This window comes from Symphalangus syndactylus, chromosome 9 (assembly GCF_028878055.3).
Source record: "Symphalangus syndactylus isolate Jambi chromosome 9, NHGRI_mSymSyn1-v2.1_pri, whole genome shotgun sequence".
NCBI lineage: Eukaryota > Metazoa > Chordata > Mammalia > Primates > Hylobatidae > Symphalangus > Symphalangus syndactylus.
In genome coordinates, this window is record NC_072431.2 from 48,224,405 (window position 1) to 48,251,685 (window position 27,281).

General features: G+C 38.5%; 1 long non-coding RNA gene across 1 annotated transcript; it reads right to left on the bottom strand.

Moving 5' to 3' along the window:
• Positions 1-2,147: 2,147 nt before the first annotated feature.
• On the bottom strand, positions 2,148-2,695 carry LOC134731368 (uncharacterized). Its single transcript, XR_010113590.1, has 2 exons — positions 2,589-2,695; positions 2,148-2,470 (listed from the first exon to the last, which is right to left on the bottom strand). It is a non-coding gene; the product is annotated as an uncharacterized lncRNA (long non-coding RNA).
• Between the last annotated feature and the right edge of the window lie 24,586 nt (positions 2,696-27,281).

Here is a 27,281-nt window from a genome sequence, read left to right on the forward strand (position 1 = left end):
GCTTTGTCTCAGATGAGACTTTGGACTTGGATTTTTGGGTTAATGCTGGAATGAGTTAAGAATTTGGGGGACTGTTGGAAGGGAATGATTATGTTTTGAAATGTGAGAACATGAGGTTTGGGAAGGGCCAGCAGTGGATGGTTTGGCTCTGTGTCCCTACCCAAATCTCACCTTGAATTGTAATAATCTCCACATGTCAAGGATGGGACCAGGTGGAGATAATTAAATCATGGGGGTGTTTTCCCACATGCTGTCCTTGTGAGAGGTTATCTGAAATTGGAACTCTTATTTAAAAGAGAACAAGACTAAAAGCTTGGAAAATTTGCAGCCTGATGATGCAATACAAAAGAAAAACCTATTTTCTGGGGAGAAATTCAAGCCTTCTGCAGAAATTTGCATAAGTAATAAGGAGTTGAATGTTAATAGCCAAGACAATGGGGGAAAATGTCTCCAGGGCATATCAGAGATCTTCACAGTTTCCTCTCCCATCAAAAGTCCAGAGACCTAGGAGGGAAAAATTGTTGAATGTATCTGGAGCATGGCCCTACTGCTCTGTGCAGCCTCAGGACTTGGTGCCTTGGGTTCCAGCCACTCCAGCACCAGCTATGGCTAAAAGGGGCCAAGACACAGCTTGGGCTATTGCTTTAGAGGGTGCAAGCCCCAATCCTTGGTGGCTTCCAGGTGGTGTTGGGCCTGCAGGTGCACAGAACACAAGAGTTGAGCTTTGGAAACCTCCACCTAGATTTCAGAGGATGTATGGAAACACCTGTATGTCCAGGCAGAAGTCTGCTGCAGGGGTGAAGCCCTTATAGAGAACCTCTACTAGGGCAATGCAGAGAGAAAATGTGGGGTGGAGCCCCCACACAGAGTCCCCGATATTTTACAGAGTCTCCTGGAAAAGCCACAGTCAGTCAACACCCACCAGCCCACGAAAGCAGCTTCAGGGGCTGTACCCTGCAGAGCCATAGGTGCAAAGCTCCCCAAGGTCATGGGAGCTTTGCACCTCTTAAATCAGTGCAATCTGGATGTGACACATGGAGTCAAAGCAGACTTTGAAGATTTAATATTTAATGACTGCCCCACTGGGTTTCAAACTTGCATGGGGCCTGTGGCCCCTTTGTTTTGGCCAATTTCTCCCATTTGGAATGGGAACACTTACCCAATGCCTGCACCCCTGTTGTATCTTGGAAGTAACTGACTTGCATTTGATTTTCAGGCTTATAGGTAGAGGGACTTGCCTTGTCTTAGATGAGACTTTGGATTTGGACTTTTGGGGTAACGCTGGAATGAGTTAAGACTTGGGGGACTGTTGGGAAGGCATGATTGGTTTTGAAACATAAAAATCACATGAGATTTGGGAGGGACCACCAGTGAATGATATGCTTAGGGTCTGTGTCCCCATCCAAATCTCATCTCAAATTGTAATCCCCGTAATCCCCATGTGTCAAGGGAGGGACCTAGTTCGATGTGATTGGATCATGGGGGCAGTTTTCCCCATGCTGTTCTCATGATAGTGAGTGAGTTCCCATGAGATCTGATGGCTTAAAATTGGCACTTCCCCCTCTGCTCTCTCTCTCTCTCTCTCCTGTCACCTTGTGAAGAAGGTACTTGCTTCTCCTCTGCCTTCCACTGTGATTGTAAGTTTTCTGAGGCCTCTTCAGCCATGCAAAACTGTGAGTCAATTAAATCTTTTTTTCTTTTTAAATCACCCAGGCTCAGGTAGTATCCTTATAGCAGTGTGAAAATGAACTAATACAAAAAACCTTTCTATCCAATTCAAATTTACATTTAGGGTTGTAAGGTTGAATGAAATAACTTAGTTGATACAATAGGGAAGCACATTTTCTCTAACTTTGTCAAATACTGCAAATAAATATTCCAGTTGAGAATTTCAGACACATCTTACTAAAGCATTTATGTTCCTTTGTTATCCAATAGATATTAGGCAATCATGTCAAAGCCATGTATCTTACCATTTTATATACAAACATACCTTGGAGATATTGTGGGCTTGGTAATGGAATACCACCATAAAGTGGATATATAATAGAACAAGTCACACAAATTTTTTGGTTTCCCACTGAATACAAAAGCTACATTTACACTATGGTTTATTAAGTGTGCAATAGTGTTGTGTCTAAAATAAGTACATATCTTAAAGAATACTTTATTGAAAAAAATTGTTAATGATCATCTGAGGGTACGTGAGCTTTTTGGTAGCATTTTACCCACACTAGATCTTCTTTCAAAATTGAAGTCAATCCTCTCAAATCTTGCTGACATTTTATCAACTAAGTTTATGTAATATTCTAGATCCTTTGTTGTCATTTCAACAATGCTCATAGCATATTCATCAGAAATAGATTCCATTTCAAGAAACCATGTTCTGGAAGAGGAGGTAGAGCAAGATAGCTGAATAGAAGCCTCCAGTAATCATCTTCCACACAGGAACACCAAAATGAACATCTATCTACACACAAAAAGCACATTCATCAGAATCAAAAATCAGATTAAAGATCACAATACCTGGTTTTAACATATTAAGGAAATAGACACTGAAGAGGGTAAAAAGGACAGTCTTGAATCACCTGTACAACCACTCCCCCATCCTTCTGCAGCAGTCTTGTGGCACAAAGAGAGAATCTATGCACTTAGGGGAGAGAGAGTGCAGTGGTTGCGGAACTTTACATTGGAACTCACTGCTGCCCTGTCACAGTAGAAAGCAACACAGGCAGAACTCAGCTGGTTCCCATGGAGAGAACATTTAGGCCATCCCTAGTCAGAGGCAAATTGTCCATTCCAGCCATCAGACCTGAGTTCCCGCAAGCCACACTACCATGAGATAAAGGCTCCAGGGTCCTAAATAAACATGAAAGGCTGTCTAGGCCACAAAACCTGCAACTTCTGGGGAAGTCCTGATCTGTGCTGGGCTCAGAGCCCATGGAAATGGGGGAAATATGGCCTAGTGAGACATCAGCTGGGGTGGCCAAGGGAGTGCTTGCATCACCCCTTCCCCAACCCCAAACAGCACAGCTTGCAGCTCTGGGAGGGACTCCTTTCCTCTGTTTCAGAAGAAGAGAAGGGACAGTAAAAATTGACTTTGTCTTCCAACTTGGATACCAGCTCAGCCACAGTAAAATAAGGCAAAAGGCAGAATCCTGACAACCCCATCCCAGGCCCTAGCTCCAAGAGAACACTTTTTATTTATTTTTTATTTTAAGTTCTGGGGTATATGTGAAGAATGCGCAGGTTTGTTACATAGACAAATCTGTGCCATGGTGGTTTGCTGCTCCTATCAACCCATCACCTACGTATTAAGCCCAGCATGCATTAGCTATTTTTCCTGATGCTCTTCCTCCCCACAACAGGCCCCACTGTGTATTGCTCCCCTCCCTGTGTCCACGTGTTGTCACTGTTCAGCTCCCACTTATAAGTGAGTAAAAGTGGTATTTGGCTTTTGGTTCCTGCATTAGTTTGCTGAGGATAATGGCTTCCAGCTTCATTCATGTTCCTTCAAAGAACCTAATTTCATTTCTTTTTATGGCTGAATAGTATGCTATGATTCATATGTACCACGTTTATTTTATCCAGTCTATCATTGATGGACATTTTGGTTGATTCCATGTCTTTGCTATTGTGAATAGTGCTACAATGAGCATACACGTGCATGTATCTTTATAATGGAATGATTTATATTCCTTTGGGTATATACCCAGTAATGGGATTGCTGGGTCAAATGATATTTCTGTCTCTAGGTCTTTGAGGAATTGCTGCACTGTCTTCCACAATGGTTGAACTAATTTACATTCCCACCAACAGTGTAAAAGCATTCCTATTTCTCCACAGCCTCGCTAGTATCTGTTGCTTCTTGACTTTTTAATAGTCGCCATTCAAACTGGCATAAAATAGTATCTCATTATGGTTTTGATCTACATTTCTCTAATAATTAGTGATTTTGGGCTTTTCATATGTTTGTTGTCCACTTGTATGTCTTCTTTTCAGAAGTGTCTGTTCATTTCCTATGCCCACTTTTTAATGGGATTGATTTTTCTCTTGTAAATTTAAGTTCCTTGTAGACTCTGGATATTAGACCTTTGTCAGATGGATAGATTGCAAAAATTTTCTCCCATTCTATGGGTTGTCTGTTCACTATGGTGATAGTTTCGTTTTCTGTGCAGAAGCTCTTTAGTTTAATTAGATCTCATTTGCCAATTTTTGCTTTTCTTGCAATTGCATTTGGCATTTTCATCACGAAATCTTTGATTGTGCCTATGTCCTAAATGGTATTGCCTAGATTTTTTTCTAGGATTTTTATAGTTTTTGGTTTTACCTTTAAGCCTTTAATCCATCTTGAGTTAATTTTTGTATAAGGTGTAAGGCAGGGGTCCAGTTTTAATTTTCTGCCTATGGCTAGCCAGTTCTCTCAGTAACATTTATGAAATGGGGAATTATTTCCCCATTGCTTGTTTTTGTCAGGCTTGTCAAAGAGCAGATTGTTGTAGATGTGTGGCCTTATTTCTGAATTCTCTATTGTGTTCCATTGATCTATGTGTCTGTATGTGTACCAGTACCACGACGCTTTGGTTATGTAGCCTTGTAGTATAGTTTCAAGTCAGGTAGCATGATGCCTCTAGCTTTGTCCTTTTTGCTATTGATTGTCTTAGTAATATGGGTAATTTTTTGGTTTCATATGCATTTTAAAATAGTTTTTTTTTCTAATTCTGTGAAGAATGTCAATGGTAGTTTAATAGGAATTGCATTGAATCTATAAATTACTTTGGGCAGTATGGCCATTTTTATTATATTGATTCTTCCTATCCATAAGCATGGAAAGTTTTTCCATTTGTTTGTGTTTTCTCTGATGTCCTTGAGCAGGGTTTGTAGTTCTCCTTGAAGAGGTCCTTCACTTCCCTTGTTAGCTGTATTCCTAGGTATTTTATTCTTTTCCTAGCAATTGTGAATGGGAGGTCATTCATAATTTGCCTCTCTGCTTGTCTGTTGTTGGGGTATTGGAATGCTTGTGACTTTTACACATTGATTTTGTATCCTGAGACTTTGCTAATGTTGCTTATCAGGTTAAGAAGATTTTGGGTTGAGATGATGGTGTTTTCTAGATATAAGATTATATCTATATGGAGACAATTTAACTTTCTCTCTTCCTATTTGAATACCATTTATTTCTTTCTCTTGTCTGATTGCCCTGGCCAGAACTTCCAATACTATGTTGAATAGGAGTGGTGAGAGAGGGCATTCTTGTCTTGTGCAAGTTTTCAAGGGGAATGCTTCCAGCTTTTTCCCATTCTGTATGATATTTGTTCTGGGTTTGTAATAGATGGCTCTTATTATTTTGAGGTATGTTCTTTTAATACCTAGTTTATTGAGAGTTTTTAACATAAAAGATGTTGAACTTTATCTCTGGCCTTTTCTGCATCTATTAAAACAATCATGTGGTTTTTGTCTTTATTTCTGTTTGTGTGATAAATTATGTTTATTAATTTGGATATGTTGAACTAGCTTTGCATCCCAGGGATGAAGCCAACTTGGTGGTCATTGTGGATAAGCTTTTTGATGTACTGCTGGATTCAATTTGTCAGTATTTTATTAAGGATTTTTGGATTGATGTTAATCATGGATACTGGCCTAAAGTTTTCCATTTTTGTTGTATTTCTGCCAGGTTTTTGGTTTCATGATGATGCTGGCCTCATAAAATGAGTTAGGGAGGAATCCCTCCTTTTGAGTTGTTAGGAATAGTTTCAGAAGAAATGGTACCACCTCCTCTTTGTAGTCCCAGAGGACAGTTTTAAACACAGTCAGAAGGAAACCTGCTATATTGAATGGAAAGACCGAGTTCTGGAAGAATTCATCAACTGCTGATGAATTTAGCACCTGCCTTTGTCCCTGAACAATCAGCAAAGGTAGCCAGGTAGTACTCACTGTGGGCCCTGAGTGAGACTGAGAGCTCTGATGGCTTCAGGTATGATCCAGCACATTATCAACTGTGGTGGCTATAAGGAAAGACCCCTTATACTTGAGGAAAGAAGAGAGAACAGTAAAGAGGACTCTGTCTTGCATCTTAGATACCAGCTTGGCCATAGTAGAGTAGAGGACCAAGCAAGCCCCTGGGGTTTCCAGTTCTAGGCCTTGACTCTTGGGTGGCATTTTTGTACAGTCCCTGAGCCAAAGGGGAGCCCACTCCCCTGATGGAAGAGACTCAGGGTTTGTGTCATTCACCACAAGAAGACTGCAGAGACCTTGGTCATTAAGTAAACATTGGTGGTAGCCAGGCAATAGTTGCTATGAACCTGGGGTGGTGGTGGCCATGGGAAGAGACTCCTCTGCTTGAGGAAAAGGGAGGGAAGAGTGGGAAGGACTTTGTCTCATGGCTTGGGGGCCAGCTCACAAGCCTGGGTAGATTGGCTGCCTACTGATTGTAGAGCCCTTGGTCCTTGAGTGAACATAGGTAGTAGCCAGGCAGTGGTCACTGGAGTTCTTGGGCAAAACCCAGTGGTAAGCTGGCTTCAGATTTGACCCAGCATAGTCCAAGTAGTGGTGGCCACAGGTTTGCTTATGTCACCCCTCCCCCAGATCCAGGCATTTCAGAATAGAGTAAGAGGCTCTGTTTGTTTGAGGGAAAGTAAGGGAAGAAAACAAGAGTCTCTACCTGGTAATCCAGGGAATTCTTCTGGATCTTACCCTTGGTACCTCTACAAGTCTGCAAGAGCAACAGGGTTAAGCAAATATGGCTGCAGTGACCAAGATTTAGATCTCAATACCCAAGTCCCTTCAAATACCTGGAATGTCCTCAAAAAGGATAGGTACAAACAAGTCCAGACTGAGAATACTACAATAAATACCTAATTCTTTAATGCTCAGACACTGACAAACATCCATAAGTATCAAGACAATACAGGAAAGCACAATCTCACCCAATGAATTAAATAATATACCAGGGCCCAATCTTGAAGAGACAGAGATATATCACCTTTCAGATAAAGAATTCAAAATAGCTCTTTGGGGGAAGCTCAATAAAATACAAGATAACACAGGGGGTGAATTCAGAATACTATCAGATAAATTTCACAAAGAAATAAAAATAATGAAAAAGAATGAAGCAGAAATTCTGAGGTTAAAAAATGCACTGACATACTGAAGAATGCATCAGAGTCTCTTAACATCAGAACTAATCAAGCAGAAAAAGAATTAGTGAGCTTGTAGACAGGCTATTTGAAAATATATAGCTAGGGGAGACAAAAAGGAAAAAAGAATAAAAAAGAATGAAGCACACCTACAAGATTTAGAAAATAGCCTCAAAAGGGCAAATCCAAGAGCTACTGGTCTTGAAGAGGAGGTAGAGAGAAAGTTCAGGGTAGAAAGATTATTTAAATAGATAATAACAGAAAACTTCTCAAATCTAGAGACAGATATCAATATTCAAGTACAAGGTTATAGAACACCAAGCATATTTAACCCAAAGAAGACTACCTCAAGACACTTAAAAATCAAACTCCCAAAGGTCAAGGATAAAAAATGATACTAAAAGCAAGAGAAAAACAAACAAATAACACACAAAGGAGCTCCAATATGTTAGGCAGCAGATTGCTCAGTGAAAACCTCACAGGCCAGGAGAGCATGACATGACATATTTAATGCACTGAAGGAAAAGAAAATTTATCCTAGAATAGTATATCCAGTGAACACATTCTTCAAACATAAAGGAGAAATAAAGACTTTCCCAGTCATACAAAACCGAGGGATTTTATCAACACTGGACCTGTCCTACAAGAAATGCTAAAGGAAGTTCTTCAATCTGCAAGAAAAGGATATTAATGAGCAATAAGAAATCAGGTGAAGGTATAAAATTCACTGGTAATGGTACATATGCAGAATTTTATAACCCAATAATTATGCTGTGTAAACTACTCATATCTTAAGTAGAAAGACTAAAATATGAACATATCTAAAATACTACGATAACTTTTCAAGACATAAACCATATCATAGGATATAAATAGAAGCAATAAAAAGTTAAAAAGTGGCGGGAAAAAGCTAAACTTAGAGTTGTATTAGTTTTATTATTGTTTGTTTGTTTATGCAATTAGTGTTAAGTTGTTATTGGTTTAAAATGAAGGATTATGTTATTTGCAAGCCTCAGGGTAACCTCAAATAAAAAAAAACACACAACAGATACACAAAACATAAAAATCAAGAATTTAAAGCATGCCATCTGAGAAATTCACCTTCACTAAGAGGAAGACAGGCAGGAAAGAAAGAAGACAGAGAAGACCGAGAAATAACCAAAATAATTTAAAAAAATAACAACGTGGCAAGTATGTTAGTCCATTTTCATACTGCTATGAAGACATATCCAAGACTGGGTATAAGGAAAAAGAGGTTTAATGGACTCACACTTCCATATGGCTGGGGAGGCCTCACTATCATGGCAGAAAGCAAAGGAAGAACAAGGCCTGTCTTACACAGCAGCAGGGAAGAGACTGTGTGCAGGGGAACTGCACTTTATAAAACCAATAGATCTCATAAGACTTATTCACTATCTTGAGAATATCACAGAAAACCCACTCCCATGATTCAGTTACCTCCCACTAGGTCTCTCCCATGACACATGGGGATTATGGGAGCTACTATTAAAATGAGATTTGGGTGGGGACACAGCCAAACCATATCAGCAAGTATAAGTCTTTACTTATTTATAATAACATTGAATAAAAATGGACCAAACTTTACAATCAAAACACAGAGTGGCTGAATGGATTTAAAAAAATACAAGACCTAACAATCTGTTGCCTATAAGAAACATACTACACCTATAAACACACACATAAAATGAAAATAAAGGAATGGAAAGAGATATTTTATGACAATGGAAAACAAAAAAGAGCCGAAGAAGCTATACTTATTTCAGGAAAGATAGATTTCAAGACAAAGGCTATATAGAGGCAAAGAAAGTCATTATACAATGATAAAGGGGTCAATTCAGCAAGAGGATGTAACAATTTTAAATATACATACATTCAACACTGGAGCACTCAGATATATAAAGCAAATATTAGGGCTAATACAATAATAGCTGGAAAAGCCCCAATACAATAATAGCTGGAAAATTCAATACTCCATTGTCAGCATTGGACAGATCATTCAGAGAGAAAACCAACAGAGAAACATCAGACATATCAGCACTGTAGACCAAATGGACCTAATCAATATTTACAGAACATTTCATCTAATGGCTATAGAATAAACATTCTTCTCCTCAGCACATGCATTATTCTCAAGGATAGACCATGTGTTAGGCAACAAAACAAGTCTAAAAAAATGAAATTGTATCAAGTATCTTCTCTGACAAGAAAGGAATAAAACCGGTAATTGGTAACAAGAGGAAATATGGAAACTATACAAACACAAGGAAATTAAACAATATGCTCCTGAATGACCAGTGGATCAATGAAGAAATTACAAAGAAAATGTTTAAAATGTCTTGAAATAAATGAAAAAATGGACACAAAACATACTAAATCCTATGGGATGCACTGAAAGCAGTTCTAAGAGGAAAGTTTATAGCAATAAGCACCTACATCAAAACAATAGAAAAACTTCAAATAAACAACCTAATGATGCATATTAAAGAACTACAAAAGGAAGAGCAAACCAAATGTGAAACTTATAGAAGAAAAACTGTAATAAAGATAAAAGCTAAAATAAATAAAATTAAAATTTAAAAATACAAAAGATCAACAAAATGAAAAGTTGGGTTTTGTTTTGTTTTGTTTTGTTTTGTTTTGTTTTTGGGAGACCAGAGCTTTATTATTACTCAAATCAGTCTCCGGATAATTTGTGGATCAGAGTTTTTAAGGACAACTTGGTGGGTTGGGGGAAGCCACTGAGCTTGATTTAAAAGTAAATCATGACAGAACTGATTTGTTTGCAAAACAAACTTTAGTATTATTATATTTTGTCTATTTGCATAAAGCCCAATAAGAATAATTATTTTTTACATAGGCTTTCCAAATTGGCTTTGATGAAACTCTGTTCCATAAGGAATCTCAGATAAGACTTTTTTTAAAGCTGAGCCCAGCCATAGGTTTGTACCCTCAAATACCTATGAGTTGGGTAAATTCCTCTCTTCTTGAAGTCCCAAGATAACTTCGGGCTCCTAGGCCTGTTAGAAAGTGACATTCTTTACTTACCACAGGTCAGGAAACTTGTACAGGGAATGATATGAGATCAGTTTTCCCAAGGGTCTTTTATTGGCTGTATAAGTCAAGTTTGATTCATTAAAGGAAAGCACACCATTCCAGTCAAAGCCCTGGTAAAATAACCAGTTCCTCCAATTGTGTCCTATTGCAAAAGAAAACATCTTATAGCACTTGTGCAAATAACTATATTGCCATAAGTTAAGAATACTCACAAATAGTTTCCAAGTTCTAGAGAAAGCAGGTAAAAGGAAAACAAATATGCTTCAAATTTTATTCATAGCAGTATACTTTACTCAATTGTTGAAAGCTGCCAATAGCTCAAGAAAGTTTTCTTGGCTCTGATAAACAAAAAAGGATCAGCAAACTTTTAAGGGAAAAGTCAGAAAAGATTATTTCAGTCTTCTATTTGAAAATTTTTCTCTATTCTAATGTCACAATCTCCAGAATTATCAATCAGAAACCTGCATGTAAGACTTGTACCTGTTAGAGTTTCATAGCTGATAATAAAACCATCATTTAAAGAGGATCAAAACAAGACAATTCTCTATGGATGAAAAGAAGCCTTGGGGCAATCACAGATAAAGACACAATTGACAAGGAAATTAATTACCTCTGTAGCACACAAAAATTTAACATAACAATTATAATTATTACTGTTAACATACACTAAGTCATATTAGAATTATAGGAGATTCTCATAATTTTGTAACATATACCAGTAATACATTTACACAAATATAATCCAAAGAAAGCCAAACACATTTCATATTTGGCAATGCATTCTGTATAATTTTTATACCAAATAAGCCAAATGTCATTTTTGGACTTCAGAGGACCTAATATCTAAAAGATTGGGTAAGAAAGAAATATTCTTTCTTTATTTATTTTTATTTTACTTTAAGTTTTGGGATACATGTGCAGAATGTGCAGGTTTTTTACAGAGGTATATATATGCCATGGTTGTTTGCTGCACCCATCAATCTGTCATCTAGGTTTTAAGCCCTGCATGCATTAGGTATTTGTCCTATTCCTCTCTGTCCCTTTGCCCCCTAACCCATGACAGGCCCTGGTGTGTAATGTCCCCCTCCCTGTGTCCATGTGTTTTCATTGTTCAACTCCCACTTATGAGAACATGTGGTGTTTGGTTTTCTGTTCCTGTGATAGTTTGCTAAGAATGATGGCTTCCAGCTTCATCCATGTCCCTGCAAGGACATGAACTCATTGTTTTTTATGGCTGTTTAGTATTTCATGGTGTATATATGTGCCAAATTTTCCTTATCCAGTCTACCACTGATGGGCATTTGGGTTGGTTCCATGTCATTGCTATTTTAAATAGTGCTGCAATAAACATACGTGTGCATGTGTCTTTATAGTAGAATGATTTATAATCCTATGGGTATATACCCAGTAACAGAATTGATGGATCAAATGGTATTTCTGGTTCTAGATCCTTGAGGAATCACCATACTGTCTTCCACAATAGTTGAACTAACTACACTCTCACCAACAATGTAAAAGCATTCCTATTTTTCCACATCCTCTCCAGCATGTTGTTTCTTGACATTTAATAATTGCCATTCTAACTGGTGTGAGATTGTACCTCATTGTGGTTTTGATTTGCGTTTCTCTAATGACCAGTGATGATGAGCTTTATTCCACATTTTGTTGCCCACAAAAATGTCTTCTTTTTGGAAGTGTCTGTTCATATCCTTTGCCCACTTTTTGATGGGATTGTTTTTTTCTTGTAAATTTGTTTAAGTTCTTTATAGATTCTAGATATTAGACCTTTGTCAGATGGATGGATTGCAAAAATTTTCTTCCATTCTGTGGGTTGTCTGTACACTCTGATGATAGTTTCTTTTGCTGTGCAGAAGCTCTTTAGCTTAATTAGATCCCATTTGTTAATTTTAGCTTTTGTTGCAGTTGCTTTTTGTGTTTTAATCATGAAGTCTTATGACTACGAGATTGTGCCTATGTCCTGAATGGTATTGCCTAGGTTTTCTTCTAGGGTTCTTTATGGTTTTGGGTTTTATATTTAAGTCTTTAATCCAACTTGAATTAATTTTTCTATAAGGTGTAAGGAAGGAGTTAAGTTTCTGTTATATGCATATGGCTAGCCAGTTCCCCCAGCATGATTTATTAAATATGGAATCATTTCCTCATTGCTTGTTTTTGTCATTTTTGTTGAAGATCATGTGGTTGTAGATGTATGGTGTTATTTCTGAGGTCTCTGTTCTGTTCCATTGGTCTATATATCTGTTTTTGTATCAGTACCATGCTGTTTTAGTTATTTTAGACTTGTAGTATAGTTTGAAGTCAGGTAGTATGATGCCTCCAGTTTTGTTCTTTTTGCTTAAGATTGTCATGGTTATATGGGCTCTTTTTTGGTACCATATGAAGTTTAAAGTAGTTTTTTCTAATTCTGTGAAGAAAGTCAATGGTAACTTTATGGGAATAGCATTGAATCTGTAAATTATTTTGGGCAGTATGGCTATTTTCACAATATTGATTCTTTCTATCAATGAGCATGAAATTCTTTCTCATTTGTTTTTGTCCTCTCTCATTTCTTTGAGCAGTGATTTGTAGTTCTCCTTGAAGAGGTCCTTCACATCCCTTATAAGTTGTATTCCTTCGTATTTTATTCTCTTTATACTAATTGTAAATGGGAGTTCACTCGTGATTTGGCTCTGTGTTTGTCTATTATTGGTGTATAGGAATATTTGTGATTTTTACACACTGATTTTGTATCCTGAAACTTTGCTAATGTTCCTTATCAGGTTAAGAAGCTTTTGGGCTGAGATGATGGGGTTTTCTAGGTATGGAATTATGTCATCTGCAAACAGAGATAATTTAACTTTCTCTCTTTCTATTTGAATACCATTTATTTCTTTCTCTTGCCTGATTGCCCTGGCTAGAACTTTCAGTACCATGTTGAATAGGAGTGGTGAGAGAGAGCATTCTTGTCTTGTGCCAGTTTTCAAGGGATATGCTTCCAGCTTTTCCCCATTCTGTATGATATTTGCTCTGGGTTTGTCATAAATGGCTCTTATTATTTTGAGGTATATTCCTTCAATACCTAGTTTATTGAGGGTTTTTTTTTTTTTTGAGACAGAGTCTCGCTCAGTCACCCAGGCTGGAGTGCAGTGGCTCGATCTCCACTCACTGCAAGCTCTGCCTCCTGGGTTCACGCCATTCTCCTGCCTCAGCCTCCAGAGTAGCTGGGACTGCAGGCACCCGCCACCATGCCCAGCTAATTTTTTTGTATTTTTTTAGTAGAGACGGGGTTTCACCATGTTAGCCAGGATGGTCGTGATCTCCTGACCTCATGATCTGCCCTCCTCAGCCTCCCAAAGTGCTGGGATTACAGGCATGCGACACCGCGCCCGGCCGAGGGTTTTTAACATAAAGAGATGTTGAATTTTATCTCAGACCTTTTCTGCATCTATTAAAATAATCAAGTGGTTTTTGCCCTTTTTTCTGTTTATGTTATAAATTATATTTATTAATTTGGTGGATGATGCTGGCCTCATGAAATGAGTTAGTGAGGAGTCCCTCTTTTTCTTTTGTTTGGAATAGTTTCAGAAAGAATGGTACCAGTTCCTCTGTACCTCTGGTAGAATTCGGCTGTGAACCTATCTGGTTCTGGGCTCTTTTTAGTTAGCAGGCTATTCATTACTGCCTCAATTTCAGAACTTGTTATTGGTCTATTCAGGCACTCAACTTGTTTCTGGCTTAGTCCTGGGAGGGTGTATGTGTCCAGGAATTTATCCATTTCTTCTAGGTTTTTTAGTTTAGTTGCATAGAGCTGTTTATAGTATTCTCTGATAGTAGTTTGTATTTCTATGGGATCAATGGTGATATCCCCTTTATCATTTTTATTGTCTCTATTTGATTCTTCTCTCTTTTCTTCTTTATTAATTTATCTAGTGGTTTATGTATTTTGTTAATATTTTCAAAAAACAACCTCTTGGATTCATTGATTTTTTGAAGCATTTTTTGTGTCTCTATCTCCTTCATTTCTGCTCTGATCTTAGTTACTTCTTGTATTCTGCTGGCTTTTGAATGTGCTTGCTCCTGCTTGTCTAGTTCTTTTAATTGTGATGTTAGGGTGTCAACTGAGATCTTTCTAGCTTCTGATGTGGGCATTTAGTGCTATAAATTTTCCTGTTATCACTTCTTGATTTCTGCCTTAATTTTGTTATTTATCACTCAGTGGCAGGTTTTTCAATTTCCATGTAGTTGTGCAGTTTTGAGTGAGTTTCTTAATCCTAAATTCTAATTTGATTGCACTGTGGTCTGAGGGACAGTTAGTTATGATTTCCATTCTTTTGCATTTGCTGAGAAATGTTTTATTTCCAATTATGTAGTAGATATTAGAATAACTGCAATATGGCACTAAGAAGAATGTATATTCTGTTGACTTGGGGTGGAGAGTTTTGTAGGTGTTTGTTAGGTCTACTTGATCCAGAGTTGAGTTCAAGTCCTGAATATGCTTGTTAATTTTCTGTTTTGTTGATCTACCTAATATTGACAGTGGGGTGTTAAAGTTTCCCACTATTATTATGCGAGAGTCTAAGTCTCTTTGTAGGTCTCTAAGAACTTTATGAATCTAGGTGCTTCTGTATTGCGTGCATATTATTTAGGAGAGTTAGCTCTTGTTGCATTGATCCCTTTACTATTATGTAATGCTTTTTTTTCTTTTTTGATCTTTGTTGGTTTAAAGCCTGTTTTATCAGAGACTAGGATTGCAACCCCTGCTTTTTTTCTCTTTCCATTTGTTTGGTAAATATTCATCCTTCCCTTTATTTTGAGCCTATGTGTGTCTTTGCATGTGAGATGGGTCTCTTGAATACAGCAACGTGATGGGTCTTGACACTTTATCCAATTTAACATCATGTGTCTTTTAATTGAGGTATTTAGCCCATTTGCATTTAAGGTTAACATTGTTACGTGTGAATTTGATCCTTTCATCATGATGCCAGCTGATTATTTTGCACATTAGTTGATGCAGTTTCTTTATGGTATCATTGGTCTTTATATTTTGGTATGTTTTTGCAGTGGCTGGTACCAGTTTTACCTTTCCATATTTAGTATTTTCTTCAGGAGTTCTTGTAAGGCAGGGCTGGTGGTGACAAAATCCCTCAGCATTTGCTCATTTGTAAAGTATTTTACTTCTCCTTCACTTATGAAGCTTAGTTTGGGTGGATATGAAATTCTGGGTTGAAAATTCTTTTCTTTAAGAATGTTGAATATTGGCCCCCACTCTCTTCTTGCTTGTGGGGTTTCTGCAGAGAGATTCGCTGTTAGTGTGATGGGCTTCCTTTGCAGGTGACCTGATCGTTCTCTCTGGCTGCCCTTAACAGTTTTTCCTTTGTTTCACCCTTTCAGAACATGATGACTATGTGTCTTGGGCTTGATCTCTTTGAGGACTATCTTAGTGGTGTTCTCTGTATTTTCTGAATTTGAATTTTGGTCCGTCTTGCTAGGTTGGGGAAGTTCTCCTGGATAATATCCTGAAGTATGTTTTCCAAGTTGATTCCATTCTCCCCATCATTTTCAGGCATATCAATCAATCGTAGGTTTGGTCTTTTCACATAGTCCCATATTTCTTGGAGGCTTTGTTCATTTTTTTTTTTCTTTTTTTCTCCAATCTTGTCTTAACACCTTATTTCAGTAAGGTGATCATCAATTTCTGATATTCTTTCTTCTGCTTGATCAATTAAGCTATTGATACTTGTGTATGCTTCACGAAGTTCTTGCTCTGTGTTTTTCAGCTCCATCAGGTCATTTATGTTGCTCTCTAAACTGAGTATTCTAGTTAGCATTTCCTGTAATCTTTTATCAACGTTCTTAGCCTCCTTGCATTGGGTTAGAACATGCTCATTTAGCTCAGAAGAATTTGTTATTACCCACCTTCTGAAGCCTACTTCTGTCAATTCATCAATCTAGTTCTCCATCCAGTTTTGTGCCCTCGCTGGAGAGGAGTTACAATCATTTGAGAAGAAGAGGTACTCTGGTTTTTGGAATTTTCAGTATTTTTGCACTGGTTTTTCCTCATTTTCATGGATTTATCCACCTTTGATCTTTGAGGCTCATAAACTTTGGATGGAATTTGTGTGTGTGTGTGGGGAGGTCTTTTCTGTTGATATTGTTGTTGCTTTCTGTTTGTTAGTTTTTCTTCTAACAGGCCCCTTTTCTTCAGGTCTGCTGCAGTTCGCTGAAGGTCCATTCCAGACCCTGTTCACCTGGGTAACACCAGTGGAGGGTGCACAACAGCAAAGATTGCTACCTGATCCTTCCTCTGAGAGCTTTGTGCCAGAGGGGCACCGGCCTGATAGCAGCCAGAGCTCTCCTGTATGAGGTGTCTGTCGACTCCTGTTGGGAGGCCTCTTCCAGTCAAGAGGCACAGGGGTCAGGGACCCATTGAGGAGGCAGTCTGTCCCTTAGTAAAGCTGGTGTGCTGTGCTGGGAGGATACCCCTTGTCAGGATCAGCTGCTCTCTTCAGAGCTACCAGGCAAGAAAAATTAAGTCTGCGGAAGCTGTGCCCACAGCTGCCCCTTTCTCCAGGTTCCCTGTCCCAAGAAGATGAGAGCTTTATCTGTAGGCCCCTGACTGGGGCTGCTGCATTTCCTTCAGAGATTCCCTGCCCAGTGAGGAGGAATCTACAGAAACAGTCTGGTCACAGCTCTTTGCCACACTGTAGTGAATTCTGCCCAGTCCAGACCTCTCAGTATCCTTAGCACTGTCAGGGGAAAACAGCCTACGAAAGCCTCAGTAATGGTGAATGCCCCTCCCCACACCAAGCTCAATCATCCCAGGTGGACTCCAGACTGCTGCTGGCAGTGAGAATTTCAAGCCAGTGGTTCTTAGCTTGCTGGGCTCCATGGGAGCAGGACCCACTGAACGAGACCACTTGACTCCCTGGCTTCAGCCCCCTTTCCAGGGCAGCGAACAGTTCTGTCTTGCTGGGGTTCCAGGTGTAGGATCACCACCAGGGACCTGGGTTTCAAGCACAAAACTGGGTGGCTGTTTGGGCAGGCACCAAGCTAGCTGCAAAGGTTTTTTTTGTACCCAGTGGCACCTGGAACCCCAGTTCTGATCTCCAGACAAAAACCATGGGAAAAGTGTAGCATCTGGGCTTAGTAGCACAGTCCTTCATGGCTTCCCTTGGCTGGGGGAGGGAGCTCCTTGCACTTCCCAGGTGAAGCAACACCCCACCCTGCTTCTGCTCGCTCTCCGTGGGTTGCACCCACTGCCTAACCAGTCCCAATGAGATAAACTTGGTATCTCAGTTGGAAATGCAGAAATCGCCCACCTTCTGCATTGGTCTCAATGGGAGCTGCAGATAAGAGCTGTTTCTATTTGGCCATCTTGGCCCCTCTTCAGAAACACAATTTATAATTTGATTTGGGGAAGTTTGTCAGATATCAAAGGTTTAAAACACTGGATATCACAAAATAGAATCCCAGGTCATCATAAGTCATTCATCTGAACAAAATGAGAACTCCAAAATATTAGAAAAGAAAAACCTTTTCTCTGATAGAGGGGACAACTTTCCAAACAAGACCAATGTAGATAGCATGAGGCCAACTGAATCTGTCTCTTCTCATTCCCTTCCCCCCAACTTTTTTTGTAGTTTACTTTAAAAACAAACAAAAATCTTTCATTTTTTCTCAATAGTACATAAAAATAGTTTTCAAGAGGGAAAACCAAATTTCATGTTTGCATTAGTGCATCTTTAATAATAATGCTAGTTTTTAATAAAATTGTATAAATCTATCCAATTTTAATTCATTTGACCATAACGTAAGATTTTCATAAACCTTTTAGAACCTTATACAATTTTCCATTAAACAGATCAATTTTCTAAGAAAACCCTGTTATTCAGGTACGTGGGCTCAGATTCTCACCCCGCATCAATGTGCTTTTATTTTAATGTTCAATGACCATGAAAAAAAATGAAATAATCCCCTTCAAATCTTATCCAACTTGCTCATACCCACAGAACACGCTTTGCAAGACCAACCCTTCACAAGCCCTATTCAACTTGCCTGAACCTTCAACTTTATTTTAAATTAGAGCAATCCTCTAACTTTCTAAACTAGGCAAAAACCACATTCCCATGCCTTCTAATAGTCTACTTGCAAAAACACATTCTGCTTCCTTTACACACCTTGTATGTTAAAACTGTTTCTCCAGTAGTCTGAATTACATGTCACAATGTTAACTCTTAGCAACTTTTATTTTTGATGAAAAATCTGATAAGTAAACAAGTTTAATAATATACCAGGTGTGGGGCCTAGAATATTAGACAGAAGTGTAGATAAGGTCTGACTGCTTTCAGCATAGCTAGGGGCATGGCTAACTCCACATGTCCCCAGGCAATATCTAGAATCTAATACTCCCAAGTAGGTAAAGCAGATCCCTAGAATTAAGGGTGCCATTTTATACTGGATCCTGGATCCTGGATCCCCAAAAAGAAGAGAAATCCTATGGGATAAGATAGTGCAGTGCTTCTACCATACATTCCATTAGAGGCAACACAAAGCCAATCAGCCTATTTTGTAATCAGCCCATCATCTATTGGTGTCTCATCTCTCAGTGGAGGGTGGGGATGTTTGCATATCACCCAGGTGACCAAAAGCATGCTTCTCTGATCCAAGCATGTAAAGAGTCAAATATACCTCCATAACTGATATTAGCCATCCCTTAAAGTATATTTTCTACCTAGTTATTACACACCAAGGCTAAAAACTCTCCCATAATGCAAAGTAATTTTCGATAATCCCAAAAGTCAAAACCATCAGCTAATGCAATGCAAAACAGAACAGAGCCTTAGATTTTGAGGGATTTATTTTCCTTCAATTCCTGGGGTTCCATGAGGAAAACAGTTTTTCCCAGTATGGGGTCTGTGGTGCCTCCTCTGTTTTTCCCCAGGAGTCCCAGGCTATTAATAATTATCTTAGGTTCTCATATGTGGGCATCAACAGTGGCAAGAAGATAAAATAGAGAAAAACAATTCAGCTGACTGAGAAGAAACGCTTTTTTCAGAAAAACATGATTCAACAAGAGGAAAAAAATTAAGGCCTTTTAAATACATATAGCTTGGATATCCACTTTTAATGAAGCACATTTTAACCATACAGCTCTCTTTAAAAAATCTTCTAAAATCTCTTATTACCAGACTCTAGCCAGGACAGTCAATATTTCTGCCTTTTGAATTCTATCACAGGTAACTTCTCACATGAAATTAATAAGTTTTAACTAAGATTATGACTTAACCATGGATGCATAAGGTGTCTCAAAGAGATATAGTAAGCAGTCCCTTTCCTTCCCCTTCCCCCTTTCCCTTCCTTTCCCTTCCTTTCCCTTCCTTTTCCTTTTCCTTTCTTTCTTTCTAGATTTGGAATCTCCTCAAGCATAGTTCAGAGAAAGGAAAATTCAAGGCAGGAAATCAGAAGCTCTCCATGATGGGTGTGGGTGGGAAGCTCAATAAATGGCAGTTACACAAATAATAAACCAGAACAGAATCATTCTGAAAGTTGAGAATTAAACCTGGGCCACCAGTATCAAAATATAAAGCCTTAGCTACTGAGCTACACAGCATTGAGCAGTTTCTATTGCTTTTCCCAGAAATCTAGAGCAGCCAGTTTCAAGCTTGCAAAGGCTTTTAATTGTTCAAGATAATTTCTAGGGCTAACTATGACATGAGCCCCCAAATTGCTGTCCTCTGGATGGTGAAACCACGACAAGTATCCCCACATGGTCACAAGATTAAGCTCTTAAAGACACAAAACAAGATGGAGAAATTTCATCTGGTATTGGTTTCAGGCACCCACAGCAAAGTTCATAACTGACCAGCCTGTCAGGCTGGCTTGAAAAGCAGGCTTACAGGGATCCTGAACTCACATTCTATTCTATGATACCCCTCTCTCCATTACAGAAAGACAAATTCTTTCTATAATGGGGAGAGGGGTATCATATAATAGAGTGCACCAGATTTGCTACAGCCTAAGACTAGTCTCACAAATCCTTTTTTCAATTAATCAGATACTTGCAGAAGAGACAAATAGTGATATTTACCACCTACACACACACACACACACACACACACACACACACACACACACAGAACTTGGCTGGTAAGAATTTTTTACCCATTTCGCTGGTATACCAGGTTTCTGGGCTCCCTTTCTCTGCAGCTTCCAGGAAAATGGAGTAGTGTTTGAAGGACCCAGCTCACTGTGCCATAGCTATGGAGGTCAAGCCACCTTCAAAAAGAAAATCATCCTTTTCTGTTTTATGGAAACACAGGCAAAAGGTTCTCAATTTTGCAAGATACTGCCCAAAGCTGCATGGGGAACCAAATTAGCATTTTCCATCCCAGCCAAAGCAAAATGCACATAACAAAACAGACACTAGTCACCTTGTTTAGCACCCAGTACTGACCTGGCAAGTCTCAAACTTTCTCCCATTGGTCCCTGTTGGTTTTGATCTAACTGGTAATTCAATGAGTGGTCTCTGGACAAGACGAAGAGTGGATAGTCTCCCCTAGTCAGGCCTGCTGAGCTTTCTTCAGAGCTCACCGAATGTGATCAAATAAGGAGGGTTTTCTGAGTTAGGCCTGCTGGACTTCCATCAGCAATTCCTTTTGAGATCCCCTCCACATATACAAACACACATAAAGACAAGACAGACAGAAGGCCTTCCAAATCAAGATCCCTAACCAAGAACTTTAAGAGTATCCCTTTCTAAGTATTCTCCTGTTCTTTGTCTGGAAATCTCCCTGAAATCTTTCTGATTTAGGAGAAGTCTCCTGAATCAAGACTGTTCCTACTAATTAGGGAGAGCCAACTGAAACCCCTGAAGGATCTGAACTAAGACAGACACCCCACCATGGGGCTACAGAAAACCCAAGATCCCCTAAGGACCCAAACCAATCAGGAGAAGGAAGAAGGCATTGGCAGCACCTAGGATACTCATTACAGACACCCTGTAATGGGGCTACAGGTACAGACACTCCATGACTGGCCTACAGATAGATACCCTACGACCAGCCTACAGACAGCCACAGTGTTATAAGGCTGAAGTTACATAAAACTCATCATGAAGCTACAGACAAACACTTGTGATAGGGTTACAATTATGGGATGTCTCCCCAGGACTATTTCTCTATTGCAATTAAATCTATGCACATTGGGTTGGCAGCATCTCGCTGGTACAGACAGTATCAGAGTGAGCCTCCAAGACCAACAGTTCAAAGTGGATACTTCAACTGGCCTCTGATCTATCACCAGAGGTGGGGCTACTGAACCACAAGCAGGTAGCCACAAGAGCAATCCTGGATGTGCCCCCAACTTTGTAACCACCCTATGGGTTCACCTTGCCCACTGCCTAGACAAAGCCAATTTATTAAGACAGGGAAATTGCAATAGAGAAAGAGTAACTCACACAGAGCCAGCCGTGTGAGAGACTGGAGTTTTATTATTACTCAAATCAGTCTAAAAAGTTGATTTAAAAAAAATAAACAAAATTGATTAATCTTTAGCCCACAAAACTAAGAAAAAAAGAGAGAAGATCCAAATAAAATCAGAGATGAAAGAGGAGACATTACAACTCACAAAACAGAAGTTTAAAGGATTATTAGAGGTTAAGACAAGCAACTATAGCCAACAAATTGGAAAAACCTGGAAGAAATGGATAAATAGTTGCTAGATAACCAACCTACCAAGACTGAACCAGAAAGAAGTCCAAAATCTGAACAGATCAGTAACAAGAAATGAGATTGGAGCTGTAATACAAAGTCTCCCAGTAAAGAAAAGCCACGGATCTGAAGGCTTCACTGCTGATATTTACTGAACATTTAAAAGAGAACTAATACTGAAAACTACTCAAACTATTCTGAAAAATAGAGGAGGCAATACTTCCAAACTCATTCTATGAGGCCAATATTAACCTGATACCAAACCAGGCAAAGACACATAAAAAAAAGAAAGCTGTAGGCCAATATTTTTGTTTAACACTGATGCAAAAATCCTCATAATACTAGCAAACTAAATTTAACAATACATTAAAAAGATTATTCATCATGACTAAGTGTGACTTACTAAAGGAATACAAGAATAGTTCAATATACACAAATCAATGTGATATGTCATGTGAACAGAATGAAGGATAAAAACCACAAGATTATTTCAACTGATGCTGAAAAAGCATTTGATAAAATTCAGCATCCCTTCATGTTAAAAACACTCAAAATACAAAGAATAGAAAGACCATACCTCCACACAATAAAAGCCATATGAAACAGACCCATAGTATCACTGAATGGGCAAAAACTGAAAGCCTTTTCTCTAAGATCTGGAATAAGAAAACAATGCTCAGTTTTACCACTGTTATTCAGTATTGCTGTGAAAGTCCTAGCTAGGTCAATCAGACTACAGAAAGAAAATAAGCATGTCCAAATTGGAAAGGAAGATGACAAATTATTCTTGCCTGCAGATGATGGGTTCTTATGTTTGAAAAAAACTAAAAACGCCAACAACAAAAAAACATTAGAACGGATAAATTCAGTAAAGTTACAATACACAAAATCACCATAATAAAATCTGTAGCATTTCTATATGCCAACAGTGAAAAATCTGAAAAAGAAATTAAGAAAGTAATCCCACTTACAATAACTACAAATAAAATAAAATACCTAGGAATAAAATTGCCAAAGTGAAAGATTTCTACAAAGAAAACTATAAAACATTGAAGGTAATTGAACAGGACACTAAAAAAATGGAAAGATATTCCATGTGCAAGGATTGGAAGGATCAATATTGTTAAAATGTTCATACTAATCAAAGCAATCTGCAGATTCAACACAATCCCTGTCAAAATACCAATGCAATTCTTCACAGCAATAGAAAAAGCAATCTTAACATGTATATGGAATTACAAAAGACTCAGAATAGCTAAAAGCATTCAGAGCAAAATAAGCAAAACTGGAGGAATCACATCACCTGACTTCAAATTATACTACAGAGCTATAGTAACCTATAGTAACCAAAACAGCATGATACTGGCATAAAAATGGTCACATAGACTAATGGAGCAGAATAGAGAACCCACAGAGAAATCTACACACCTATAGTGAACTCATTTTCTACAAAGGTGCCAAGAGCAATACACTGGGGAAAAGACAGTCTCTTCAATAAATAATGCTGGGGAAACTGGATATCCATATGCAGAAGAGTGAAACTAGACCCTTGCCTCTTGCCATATATAAAACTCAAATCAAAATGGATTAAAGACTTAAATCTAAGACATCAAACTGTAAAACTCATAGAGAAAACACTGGGGAAACTGTCGAGGATACTGAACTAGGTGAAGATTCCTTCAGTAATACCCCACAAGCACAGGATAACAAAGTGAAAATGGACAAATGGGATCACAGCAAGTTAAAAAGCTCTGCACAGCAAATAAACAATCAAAAAAGTGAAGAGAACCACCCACAGAATTAGAGAAAATTTTTGTAAACTACCCATCTGACAAAGGATTAATAGTCAGAATATATAAGGAGCTGAAACAATAAGAAAAAATTTAATAATCAGATTTAAAGAATGAGCAAAAGACTTGAATAGATATTTCCCAAAAAGAAGACATGCAAATGGCAAACAGGTATATGAAAAGCTGCTCAATATCACTGATCATCAGAGGAATGCAAATCAAAACTACAATGAGACATCATCTCATCCCAGTTAAAATGGTTTTTTATCCAAAAAACAGGCAAAAACAAACTCTGGCAAGATTGTGGAGAAAAGGGAATTGTTATACACTGGTGGTGGGAATGTAAATTAGTACAATCACTATGGAAAATAGTTTTGAGTTTTCTCAAAAATTAAAAATAGAACTACCATATTATCCAGCAATCCCAATGCTAGGTATATATACCCAAAAGAAATTAAATTATTACATAAAGGAGATACCTGCATCCCCATGTTTGTTGCAGCACTATTCTCAATAACCAAGATTTGGAATCAACCTATGTGGCTATTGACAGATGAATGGATAAAGAAAATGTGGTACATATACACAGCAGAGTCCCATTTAGCCATTTAAAAAATGAGATTCTATCAATCATTTGCAACAACATGGATAGAAGTGGAGGTCATTATGTTAAGTGAAATAAGCTAGGCACATAAAGAAAAACTTTGCATGTTCTCAATTATTGGTGGGAGCTAAAAATTTTAAATAATTGAACTCATGGAGACAGACAGTATGATGATGGTTACCAGAGGCTGAGAAGGGTAGTGGGGATGGCTAATGGGTACAAAAATATAGTCAGGTGGAATGAATAAGATCTAGTATTTGATAGCATAATAGGTGATTACAGGTAACAATAATTTATTGTATATTTTTAAATAACTAAAAGATGATTGGATTGTTTCTAACACAAAGAAAGAATAAATGCTTGAGGTGATGAATACCCCATTTACCCTGATGTAATTATTATACATTGTATGTCTGTATCAAATATCTCATGTACCCCATAAATATATATAGCTACTATGTACTTAAAAAATAAATTTTTTATTTATTTAAGTACTATGTACTTAAAAAATAAACTTTTTAAGAGGAAAAAATGTATTTTATTTGCTCATCCATAAGAAGCAACTCCTCATCAGTTCAAGTTTAACCATAAGATTACAGAAATTCAGTTACAACTTCAGGCTCCACTTTTTTTTTTTTTTTTTTTTTGAGATGGAGTCTCGCTCTGTCGCCCAGGCTGGAGTGCAGTGGCACAATCTCGGCTCACTGCAAGCTCCGCCTCCTGGGTTCATGCCATTCTCCTGCCTCAGCCTCTCCGAGTAGCTGGGACTACAGGCACCCGCCACCACGCCCGCCTAATTTTTTTGTATTTTTAGTAGAGACAGGGTTTCACCGTGGTCTCGATCTCCTGACCTCGTGATCCGCCCGCCTCGGCCTCCCAAAGTGCTGGGATTACAAGCATGAGCCACCGCGCCTGGCCAGGCTCCACTTCTAATTCTAGTTCTTTTGCTATTCCCACCACATCTGCAGTTACTTCCTCCATTGAAGTCTTGAAACTCCTGAAGTTTTCAATGAGTGTTGGAACTAACTTCTTCTAAAATCCTATTAATGGTGATATTTGACTCCTTGCCATCAATCACAAATCTTCTTAATGGCACCTAGAATGGTTAATCCTTTCCAGAAAGTTTTCAATTTACTTTGCTCAATACATCAGAGGAATTATACCTATGGCCTTATGAAATGTATTTCTTAAATAATAACACTTGAAAGTAATAATTACTCCTTGATCTATGGGCTGCAGAATGAATGTTGTGTTAGCAGACAAGAAACTAACATTGATCACCTTGTGCATCTCCATCATAGCTCTTGGGTCACCAGGAACATTGTCAATCATCCATAATATTCTTAAAGGAATATTTTTTTTCTAAGCAGTAGGTCTCAACAGTCAGCTTAAAATATTCAACAAACCATACTGTAAACATATATGCTGTCATACAGGCCTTGTTCCATTAATAGAGCACACGCAGGGAGAATAGATTTAGCATAATTCTTAAGGGTCTAGGATTTGGGGAATAGTAAATGAGTGTTGGTTTCAACTTATGGTCACCAGCTGCATTAGCCCCCAACAAGAAAGACAGCTTGTCCTTTAAAGCTTTGAAGCCAGTCTCTGACTTCTCTTCTCTAGCTATGAAAGTCCTAGATGGCATCTTTTTCCAATATAAAGCTGTTCCATTTACATTAAAAACCTGTTGTTTAGTGTAGCCACCTTCATCAATGATCTTAGCTAGATCTTCTGGATCTCTTGCTCCAGCTTCTACGTCAGCATTTGCTGCTTCACCTTGCACTTTTATGTTATGGAGACATTCTCTTTCCTTAACTTCATGAACCAACCTCTGTTAGCTTCAAACTTTTCTTCTGAAGGTTCCTCACTTCTCTCAGCCTTCACAGAACTGAAGAGAGTTAAGGCCTTGTTCTAGATTAGGTTTTGGCTTAAGGGAATTTTGTGGCTGGTTTGATCTTCAATCCAGACCACCAAAACTTCCTCCATATCAGCCATAAAACGACTTCACTTTCTTGTCATTTATGTGCTCACTAAGGTAGCATCTTTAATTTTCTTCAGGATCTTTTCCTTTGCATTCACAACTTGACTGCTTGGCACAAGAGGCCTAGCTTTCAGCCTATCTCAGCTTTGAACATGCTTTTTCATTAAGTTTAATAATTTCTACCTTGTGATTTAAAGTGAGAGATGTGTGCCTCTTCCTTTTACTTGAGTACTTATGAGGTCGGTTAGATAGGGTGGTCATAGCCTCCCTTAAAGGGGAATAAACTTGCTAAACAGATGAAGAGAACAAACCACCCGACAGTACACAAACCACATCCTGGGTTCATGGTTAGACCATCCTTTAGCAAGGAGGTGGAAGAACAGAAGGGAAAATCCCCAGATTCACACAAGTGCAGAAATTCATGATGAGTTACTTTGGGCTGACCTATGCTCACTATAATAGTAAAAAAGATGCCCCTGGGTGGAGATTTAAGATGCCAATGAGGCATGCGATACATGTACTAGCATATACAACCACAGCACATGTGCTGCCAGCAGACCACCCAGAACATGCTTAATAGCAGCACTTCTTCCCACCCCTTCATGAAGAATCATGTAAGACTCCCATAAGGAGAGTTTCCCAAGTGTCAGTTGGTGCTGTCTCACCTTTGAGCATCCCACTTTGAGCAGCCATTAGAGTGTACTTTCGCTTTGTAATAAACTCTCTTGCTTACTTTTACTTTGGACTCACTCTCAAATTCTTTTGTGCAGCAAAGTCAAAAACCTGAACTGGGCCACTGAGTACACTTAGAGGCCATTGTAGAGTTATTAATTGACCTCATTTCAATATTGTTATGTCTTGGAATAGAGTGGCCTGAGGAGAGGGAGAGACAGAGGGCAACTGTCTGTTGTTGGTGGATCAGTCTAAACACACACATGTTTATTAACTCAGTTTGCTATACTACATGAGTGCAGCTCATGGTGCCCCAAG